At 40.4% G+C, this 11,110-nt stretch overlaps 1 protein-coding gene across 1 annotated transcript in view; it reads right to left on the bottom strand.

Annotated features, from left to right (window-relative positions):
* DCUN1D3 (DCN1, defective in cullin neddylation 1, domain containing 3) overlaps nucleotides 1–11,110 on the bottom strand; it is a 47,876-nt gene that overhangs the window by 36,211 nt on the left and 555 nt on the right. The gene's annotated exons all lie outside the window — the stretch shown is intronic.

Below are 11,110 nucleotides of genomic sequence, written 5' to 3'. Positions count from 1 at the left end.
GTTTCCTTGCTATTTATGTCTCTAGAAATTAGGGAGATGCTTATCCTTTTTTGTCCCAAATAGGGTTAAAATTTATGATTGATGTCATCAAGTGCTCACGGTCTATATTAAAAATAAAAAACAAAACACCACTACTAACATCTATGATATCTTAAATTCTAAACAACCTACTTATGGGTATTTTTGCCATAAACGCAAAAACAGAAATTTGTCAATTTGCTTCAGTTAGGCAAGTCTTTAAATCCACTCAAATTTGAACTTGCTCTACTGTGACCATCACCACAAAGACTTCATTAAGTCAGATATGGTACTGCACTAGAATTATTTCATCCTGGAACTTACAAAATTTAGCCATTCCTACGCCACCTTTATGATCTTAACATATCCATTTACCATCCCAGTCACTATTCACCTAACATTTCTCTGAAAGGCTTAAAAAAACCCACCATATCTACTGTTAAATAAAAATTATGGAAGGCCATTGTTTTGGACTAAGCTCCTGCACTAGGCCCCAACAGACCAGACTAAAAATCAAAATGGAGTCACCCATGCTAAAGCTCCATATCCCCAAACGGATTTATCTGACCTCCCCTGACCTTCCCAGAAACCAGAAGAGATAACAGCAAACTTCCCAAACAGACCGCTTTAAATCTTCAATCAGTATGATAATGAAGTTGCGCTCACTTTAATCCTTACAGAAAAAAAGGCAGCCCGAAGTAACCTGATGTTAACTAATCAGTTATTTTTCTATTGTTCTGTCTCCCAGTCCCTGCCTTAAAAGAAAAGTAGCTTTGAAAGGACTAATATGCTCCTTGTTCTTTGCTTCTGCTTTCTTCAGCCCTTCTGTCTATAAAGCAAACTCCTCTCAGCTCATGGGAATACTTATTCTATTTTATAGAATGAAGTGTTGCCCAATTCTAGAATAGCAAATAAAGCTAATTGAGATCTGTAAACTAAATTTGTTGCAATCTTGTCCTTTGACATTACTTTAGTATCATCCCAAGCACCATTACCCATGTAGTTATGTTATGGACTAGTTATGTATTCATTAATACACATTAAAAAATAGAACTTGTAAGCAGAAGTATTCATCATGTACCACTAAAAATCATCTCACAACCATCAGTGGGACAAAAAACACACTTGAATGCTCATTTCAGCAGCACACACATTAAAGTGCAACAAAAGCCATACTTTGAGAAACAGTGATTTAGTTCTAAATCCTTTACGTCATAATTAAGAAAACAGACTCAAAGAGGGGATGTGACCTGCCCAAGTACACACAGCAACTGGTGGCAGAGTTTAGACTAGAATCCTGGACTCAATGCAGTGGTGGTCCCACTAGAGTAGATTCTCCAGATGGCTGAGCTGTAGGAAGAATTAGAGACCTGGCCTTAGAGGAGTTCACCAACAAATGAACCTTTTAAGCAGTCAGTAAGCCCTTTGCATGTAGATCTGTGGCTTTTTCCTTTCTCTGAGAAACAACACATACCACATGGTACTTGCCAGTTGACTCTCTCAAACATTATCTGGACTGGCTGAAATTAATCTGTTTCCTTCCCAAAGTCTCATGTGGTTTTGCCCAACTCATTGAACCCCAAGGCATAGGGCCAAAGATTAAAATGTCTCCTGGATCAGTTTCCCAATTTTTGATCCAATAGTATCCTAGCTTTTGTCCCCATTGCTAGATTCAAACAGGCTCTATAGGGTTTCAGGAGGAAGATTTTCCATCTCTGGGTTTTAGGCCAGCTTTGGAAACAGGCTGGAAGTTTCCATTACAGAGTCACTCGTGTATTTCCCAGATACCCAGAGGGCAGGTTTTATTTTCAAGTGATAGATAACTTGTGTCAACTGTGTGCCTAGCAATGTTTTATACACTGTCCCATAAATTGCCTATAAGAGGTAAAAATGATATGTACAGTTCCCAGCACCTTGGGAGTTGCCAATCCAGGTGGGCTTAGCTATGAATGCCATGTAGCTAATAGCTAATATTATTAAATGTTTATTTATATGTCAGGCACTGTGCCACGTCCTTCAAATGCACTATCTTATTGAATCCTCCCAACTGTTTACTGTGATTATCCTCACTCTATATATGGGGGAACTGAGGCTTAGAGATAAGTGGCTCGGCCAAGGTCAACTGGAAGGTAGGTGGTAAAGTTCAAACTCAAATCCAGACTAAGTCTAGAGCCTATACTCTTAACCAATGCACTATGTATATCCAAACCTTTCTAAAAGTCCTTAAAAGGTAGCATGCAATCTGTATATCTGACTTCGTATAAAGTGAGCTTGTTTCTTGTGTTAGGAAAGTCTAGAGGGTTGCACCTGTGAAGTTCAAGAATATTGCACATTCTGGGAATGGCATTTCATATTGATTGAGGGAGGAGTTCACTCTTTATAGTCTGAAGCTATTCAATTTGTAGTATCTGGATGTCCAGAATCACCAAATGTTAATTATCATCTGAATAAACTTTAGGTGGCTTTATTCCACTACTAATTACAGGACACAAAACTGGAGCACTAATGTAATGTAAAAAAAATATATTTGGTCATAGTCCCAGATTCCTGCCAGAGCCCTAAAACCCTTGGAATTTCCTGACTGGGTGTCATTTGTTATTCATGAAGAGACCCTTTGGACTACACCAGAGTTTACGCTAACAAGGTGATTTTGGGGTGGGCCCTTAGATACTTTTAAGTGAAGGGCCAAGCCATAAAGACCAAGCACAAGATTAGACTTTAAAGCCCTACCTTCCATGCTCTGGGGAGGGGTGGGGTGGCTAGAGACAGAGTTCAATCTCCAATAGTTAATGACCGTGCCTACAGAATGAAACCTCATCTAAAACTCTGAAACAATGAGGCTTCTGGGTTGGTGAAACCACCCACGTGCTGGGAGGGAGAGTAGCACACCCAGAAAGGGGCATAGACACTCTGTGCCCCTCAACTCATACCCTGCTCTATGCATCTCTTCCATTTGCCTGTTCCCGAGTTACATTCTTTATTAAAAAAACTATAATCCTATATACCTTGCTTTCCTGTGTTCTGTGAGTCATGCTAGCAAATTATTAAACCTGGCACAGCGAGGTTGGGGCAAGTGTCATGGGAACCCCTGAATCTGTAATCAACTGGACAGAAGTTCAGGTAACGAGAATACCCAAGACCTGCAGCTGGCATCTGAAGTGGGGCAATCTTGTGGGACTGAGTCATTAACATGTGGGGTCTGTGCTAACTCCAGACAGTATCAGAACTAAATTGCTAGACACTCAGTTGCTGCCTGAGAACTGTTAGAACCGTATAATTAATAACCTCAGAAAAAGAGGCCCACGTTAAATCCAAATACAGTGATGCTTAGAAGCCACTTCCCTGCTTGATCCAATCATTAAATCCACATCTGTCATCAAATCAGAGCACTGCTTGCCATTTTCAGCACTAGTAGGAAATCAGTCCCCATGGACAGATCCGCAAGTACCTGGTAGATTAAACATTTTTTATAAGACAGACTAAAGAACTAATTTCACCTGCTAAAGCGAACACAGAAGTTGTAAAATGTGAAATAAAAAATGATTTTCTTTAATTAATAGCTTTAGTTTTGACTTATTTCACATCTATCATAGTTCCCTCATGAATTACCTCAATAGTTAACACGTAACCGATCTCTTTGGATAGCAGTGTTAAATGACAAGAGCCACCACCTAGTATTCTCTTCATTATGTTCTCTAGCCCAAATTCTAATGGACCCAGGCACTTTACAATCCCTCTTATTTATCAACTTCTGATTTGTTAAAATAAAATCATCTAAGAGATTTCAAAAAAGGTTAGGCCAGCACTCCACAAGCAGTCCACCATCCCTGACTAGTCAATCCTGAAGACCAATCTGGTCAAACCAGCTGCTGGGTCCCTGCGCTCATCCCTCTGTGGCAGACATACACTTTCCAGCTGGAGGAGGACTTGTGGTCAGGGCCCTGGTCGGGGCCACTGCACTGCCCAACTCCACAGTGGGTCCTTGTCCCCTCCTTGTGAGTGGTATTCCCTGGAGCTAGACAATCTTGTGGGCCTGTTCCTTCCCTACCCACTGTTCCCAGTAAGTGCCACTGTTAGCATTTTCCACCCTTTCCCAGCTGAACCACTGATGGGCATTTCTCCCCGCCACACACCCCGTCCATGATACCCCACCACCACCACTCTTCCCTCCCAAAGGCCTGTTCCCCTATACACACTCCACCCCACAACTACCTATCTTAATGCCTCTGAAAAAGTCTTTAGACTTTTTCATAAAAGGTTAGGAAATCCCCAAGCAGAATTCTCCTTACCATGGTCATGAGCTACAACCAACTCTTTTGAGTAAATGACTGGACAACTAGTTATTTCAAAGAAAAAATAATTTGCTAAGAGAAAAAGAGCCATGAAAACATTCTTAAAAGTGGACACAGAGCATTCACTCTATCACTCCTCATTCTCAAATTCCACTTACTGAGAAGAAAGAAAATGTCACCACAACTGGGAAAAATAACTCCTCAGAGGGCCTGAGACTTCCAGCATGTCCCTGATCCTGCCTCCTAGGACCCACTCTACTGGAGCCCCAGCACCCTCACCCTCATCTCCCGCTCCTGTTTAAAGAGCACGCACTACATAGTTAGAAAGCAAGTGTTTAACTGAAAGCAAATTTGCTTCACAGATATTAAAAAAAAAAATAAAGAATGCGTGCCCATGGTAGTTATTTCCACAGAGCTGTTCAAAAGCTTTTCTGTCAATGGGTACAGCTGGGTTTTCCTGTTCAGATTGCAGGGCAGGTCACTGGGAAAAGGAAGTATACAGTTCAGCATTTTACACAGGTGTTCTCTAAGGCATGCCCACTAGCTTATCTTAAGAACTTACAGTGATAAAGCCTCAATTCCTATTGGAATGTAATGTGGTCACTTCAGAAATATTCTGAGGAAAAAAAGGGCAGCTCTCCTACTAAGTATCCGCAACCTCTTCTAAACTAAGGAGCCTCCTATCCCACTACTCATTAATAACTCCGCTTCACATATGCTTCATTATAAAGAGTCTTCTCTGAAAGCAAGTGACAGTAATAGTTTGTGACAAAATGTTTGAGTACAGAACCCAAGAATATAGAAGACCAAGCACCAAGAACTCAATCAAACTTAAACTCTACTTGTTTGAGAGAGGCAGTGTAACTGAGAGAACAAGAATAAGTACAAAGAAGGCCTGGGTCTACTACTGCAGCTGCCTGTACCTTATTCTGTAACTTTAAGCAAATTTACTTACCTTTCTTGATTTCTGTGTTCCCACTAAAATCACAGCTTTCCAACCTGTTTTCAGCCTCAAAACATTTTGTTCAACTGAAATCTTACGGGGAAGCCCAGTATAACACAACATTACAGTAACTTTTCACAGAGGGAAGCAGTGGGTGAAATGGAAGGAAAACAGCAAAACCCTCTCATCCCTGCCACAAGCATACTCCAGCAATGGCCCCTGAGAGAGCTCCTCAAAGCCCATCTTGAAATAAACATCACACCAGATATTCTAAGGTTCTGCAAGGGTCTGACTTTTTCCTGCTTCTTCCTGAACTGGAGGAAGAGGAATCAACTACATTCAATATAGTAAATGCTATGACTTGAGACTTGTTCAGAATCAAACTTACAGGACACACACCAACCCACTTCAGGCAAACACTGCACAGAGTGCAAACCCTTCATGAACCAAAGAGCTGAAAGCCGTAACTGAACTCTGCTGCTTGATTGCGTGGAAGCAATCTGCTACTAAATAAGGGGGCATGTCTTTCCGACAGGCTCTCTCCTGGACTGACAGGCAGAGAAAGTGATCACCAGATGCTAAACGCTCATCAAAAATGAAAAGTCTCACACTCGCAGTGGTGCTAATCCTTGGTTAGTCATCAGATCTGGTCTGAATCTACAGGCCTCAGTGATACAATTATTTCCATTCGCCAGGTCCTTAGGTTGAGCCCTCAGCAGGAAAGAACAGGAACACAGATGATGCTTCCTAGTGCTATGCAATCTAAACTTCCATGCCGCAATTCAGCTCCAAACCCAACAACACAGCACAGCTCAGAGGACAATCTTGAGCAAGGCCAAGCTCTTATAAAGGCAGGAGTCACCAACATGTTTGTCTGCTTACAACCAGTGGCATCCAGGAGCTGGGCATAGGTGACTTATTCTGCCACAACAAGGGCTAAATCACCACCTCAAGACTGATCTGCTGAGCTTCCCTATTCTGATGTATGGTATTTAAAGGTCTCATATGCACACATCTTAAAGGAGATGATTTGGCATTTTCCCCCCTGTCATTTCTTCCTTTCAGCATAACACAATTTCAAAGAATTAGAGTCTGAGCCACTTCCAACCTTTTCTCTCCTTATTTCAGTGCAGTCAGTCTCTGCATCAGCAGATTCAACCAAGCACGGATCAAAAATATTCGGAAAAAATAAATTAAAAATACCATAAAAAATAATACAAATTTTTAAAAATACAGCATAACAACTATTTACATAGCATTTACATTGTTTTAGGCACTGTAAGTAATCTAGAAATAATTTAAAATATATGAGAGGATGTGCATAGATTATATGCAAATACTAAATCATTTTATTGGTTTATTTATTTATTATTTTTTTAAAGACAGGGTCTCACTATGTTGCTCAGGCTGGCCTCAAATTCCTAGGCTCAAGCAATCCTTCTGCCTCAGCCTCCTTAGTAGCAGGGACTATAGGTATGTACCACTGCACCTAGCATACTAAGCCACTTTATATAAGGGACTTGAGTATTTGTGAATTTTAGTATCCATAAGGATCAAGGAACCAATCCCCTAGGATACCACAGGGATGTAAATTGATGTATTAAATTCCAGTTTGTGATTATTCTCTAATTAAATAGTCAAGTGCTGTGGTAATCTCCTTTTCCCTCACCTAGAAAAACAGACACGAGAACTAGTGAAACTAGATTTGAATTGAAGGACACTATCTCAAACCTAGCCCATTTTGCAAAGAGCTTCAGAATACTGTTCCAACATTTAGGAAGAACTGATTCTAGTTCACTGGTATCAATATCTGTAAACAGACACAGAGGTAATTATAAATTATCAAGAGCTGGGGAAACAGGAGTTACCACCCACTTATTTTATACTATTGTTTCAATCTAAGTTAACGCTTCTGCACCTCAGAACAACTGACAGCCAGTGTACAATTAACTCTCCTTATTGCAGCACACACAGATGGTCCGTGACCACTTCAAATACCCATACAACCATTCTGTCTTTCACTTTCAGTATAGTATTAAATAAATTACCTTAGACATTCAACACTTTATTATAAAGTAAGTTTTTATTTGTCCAACTGTTAGCTAATGTTCTGGGCATATTTAAGGTAGGCTAGGCTATGATGTTCAGTAGGTTAGGTGTATTGAATGCATTTTTCACTTACAGTTTCAACTTACGATAGGTTTATGGGACCTTGCTCCACTGTAAATAGCAGTATCTGCATAGCAAGACAGTACCAAAATCAGATTAATTTTAAGTCATTTAATGCAATGCAAAACCAATTACCCACAACTCCAATAGCAAGTGGCATCAACTGGCGTTCCAGGTTGCCCACCTTTCAGAAGAGTTTGTCCAAAACCCCACAAAGTTTAAGAAACAAATCCACTGATATCCTAAACTAGAAGGCCAGCTCAACTCCAAGAATCCAATTCACTTAAATTTGCGGATTCTTTCCCCAAACACAATTAGTGGCCAAAGTAGGCATCAATGGCTTCTCCCTGTGTTCAAGTCCCCTCCTACCCATCCACCCCCTGTCAAAAATTAGAAAAGAGCCACTAGTCTCCAAACTGGCTGATGAACTATCAGCCTACAGGGTGTTTTCATACTTGAGTTATAATAAACCATTGAAATGAAGATGAATAGTGGACAGCTTAATAACCCGCCAGATAGAGCATTTTATGTCTAGCAGTAGCAGTAGCATACAAAGTTACGTACAAAATCTTTAACCTGGGTCAAAGACAAATGTATCTATATTTGTATCTATCTCCATCCCTATCAGTTCTCCATTCCTTTGAGATACTCTTAAGTATGGAAGGTAGAGTCTATTGTTTGCCTGGTCCTAGCATAACTGTACACTTTAGTCATCTGCTTTCTAACTAAAAGACTTTTTGTTTGTAGTAAAGTCAGAATTCAGTAACTCAGTACGAAGATCTGTTCCATCCTCTTCATTACCCCAGGACTGCCCAGAAAGCTCTCTACTCAAGTTGGTTTTAACAATCCATCTACAGGTTCTACTAGAATACTAGAACCTAAAGCATGTGACAAGTCCTCAATTTCTGCTGTGTTTTTTCCAACACTAAAATGTTTTATTTAGCATTTCTAATACTGAGTTTACTACGAATAGCCCTAACAACATTTAAGTCTCTCGACGGTCTAGCTCAAAGACCCAATTCACTCAAAGAACACACTAGCCACTGTTGTGGGGTTCAAAAGAAGAAAAAGGCGTATTCTTTCTGTTTCAGCCCACTGTGACATGGCTCAAGAGGGTCAAATCAAGGAGGGGTCTTGATTGGGCTATTCAAGTGGACAATCCGGTCAAGGTGAGGCTGAAAATCAGCAGACTATTAGAGATGAATGCCCCCATCAGAAGGCAAAAGTAGGTTATATCCCTTGGATACAGGCCAGCCCAAAGATGCCGACATAGTGGAATGAAGCCCAACAATGGTCATTTATCTAATGTAATCCACTGAGTGAACTTTTAGCACCAACCTACACCTCAGCTGAGTGTTATTAGTCATCAGGAGGACGAGACAAGAGTGGAACTATTGCAACATGAACTCTGCCTTCCTACAAAAAACAACTTGAAACTTAGATCCTGATGGTCATCTTTGTAGACCAACAGGGGTATATTATTAACACTTGCCCAATCCTTCAACCTTAAATTCATGCAGAGCTGGAAGCAAAGGAGGATTCATACTAGAACACAGAGGACTTATGCAATTTTAAACAGCAGCATATAAGACAAATACTTTAAGGAAAAAGGTGTGCCCTCAGTTGAACATCCTGCTGAGTTTTGAACACATAGCTTGAGATCTATCTGCCAGAAAAGACCCAGGTGACCACTGCTGCCTCCTCTCCCACTCTCACCAGGGTGACTTTTATTACAATAGTCCAACAGTACCTGCAAAAAGTGCATACTTATCATTTAGTAAGTGATAAGACCCTAGGAAAGGCAATAGAATTAATAATAATAAAAAAAGAGCATCACTTTCTACTTTCTTCTTCTTTTGGCTACGTATTCTGAAGCCCACCTCCACCTCTATGACCTTGTCTCTTTTCACTCTCCCCTTTGCTCACTAAATTCTAGCCATTACTACTCTCCCATTCCCCTCTCAACCTGTCCCTTTCTTCCTAGTTCCTGGAACTTGCCAAACGCATTCCAGCCAGTGTCTGTACTACCTACTCCCTGAATTTGAAGAGTGCCTCCCCTATCTTTGCATGGCTAGCTCCTTCCTTTTATTTAAAGCTGAACTTAAGTGTCACCTTCTGGGAAAAGTCCTCCTTGACTGCATGACAGTCAGACACTTTCTATCACATCACTCTTATTTTCTTCAGCACTTACTCAAAACCTGATTTATTTGCTTATTTATTATTTGTCTCTCTCTCCACCCCCCACAACTCCGATGTAAGCTCCATGAGGGGATGGACATTTTGCTTATGTTCACCTTTGTACACCTACACCTAGTGCCTGAAACATTGGCTGGCACTTAGTAGCCAGTCAATAAATGTTTACTGAATGAATGAATTTTGGACTTTTTATTCAATAGCAAACTAGGTTCCAATTAAGGTGAGAACAGTAGTCATTCTTTTGTTATATTTCTGTGAAACATCTAAACACATTGTTACATGTACAATCAAGGCATTAAATATTCTGTCTTATCAGGCCTGAAAGCCGTGATAAGTAGTATGATGGGACTCTCTTCCCAGCATCAGAATAATACCCACTATGATAATTCTAGCGATATGCATAGCTTAATTACAGAGGACAGAATTTATGGACACTTCCTAATCTAAGGACCCCTAAAATCTGGGCACTCTCTCTAAAGTTCTTCAGAAAACAGTATAAGATTCAACAGAGGATTTCCAAAGAATATATCAACACCAAAACAAAAATCATTACACTTCCCTCTGAAATCTGTATGACAGGCTAGGGGAGTGTTACTTGGTGGTTTTTTTAAAAACCATCAGCCTATCAACAAAGAGACCTTCTTTCCAATCATTCTTTGCTTTCTTCAAACAAGTTTCTCACATCCATTATTGGTTTGTATTTTTCTTTAAAACAAACTAAACAGATAACATTGTGTCATTTAAGACCACCTATACACAAAGAATCAGCTACGTAAATAAGATGAAAATCAGCACAAGCTGAATGTGTCACTGAAGATTTGTGTGCCACATACAAATGGAGAAAAAAGAGCTATTGTCCAATTGTAGAAACAAAAAAGTAATATGGGGTTTTCTGTTCTCTGAAGTGCATCATGAAGAGTGGGTGGAGAGAAACACAGAAATCCAGAATTAGCCTAGCATCAAATCATTTTGTAAAGAGTTGACAACATGTAAATTCCTCACACATAAAGTATTTAGAGCAAGAGACCTTGATTCCTGGGCTATGATGCCATTTAGGATTCCTTGCAAGGGCTTTGGAACTCCAGTATTCATAAAAGAAAATGTTCATTATAATCGGGAGCTACCAGGCATTGAGAGGTACTCCCGATGTGACAGCCTGTAACTGAAGTATTACAAAGCTTGCAGTTAAGATCTGGGATAGAGACTGAACACCAAATTCAAAAGAGGTAGCCAAGGTACTGAGTACCATAAAGGAAGAAAAGGAGGAAAAAAAACCCCACGATTGCCACTCAGCCACAAAGAATTAAAGTGGAAACGAGGGGTGTGTATGGGGGAGGATGGGGGGGTGACGGGGAGTAGGAAAAACAATACATTTGTCACCCCGTTCCACTTCCTATGCAGGATACAGGCAAAGCCTACAGCCCCATTACCTCTGGCACAGATGGTTATCGTTTATAGCAAAGGTGCACAAGAAAGGCCTTCAGGTCTGAGC

The sequence above is a fragment of the Propithecus coquereli genome, unplaced genomic scaffold (assembly GCF_000956105.1).
Source record: "Propithecus coquereli isolate 6110/MARCELLA unplaced genomic scaffold, Pcoq_1.0 Scaffold223, whole genome shotgun sequence".
NCBI lineage: Eukaryota > Metazoa > Chordata > Mammalia > Primates > Indriidae > Propithecus > Propithecus coquereli.
This window is presented reverse-complemented; position numbering and strand designations above follow the sequence as displayed.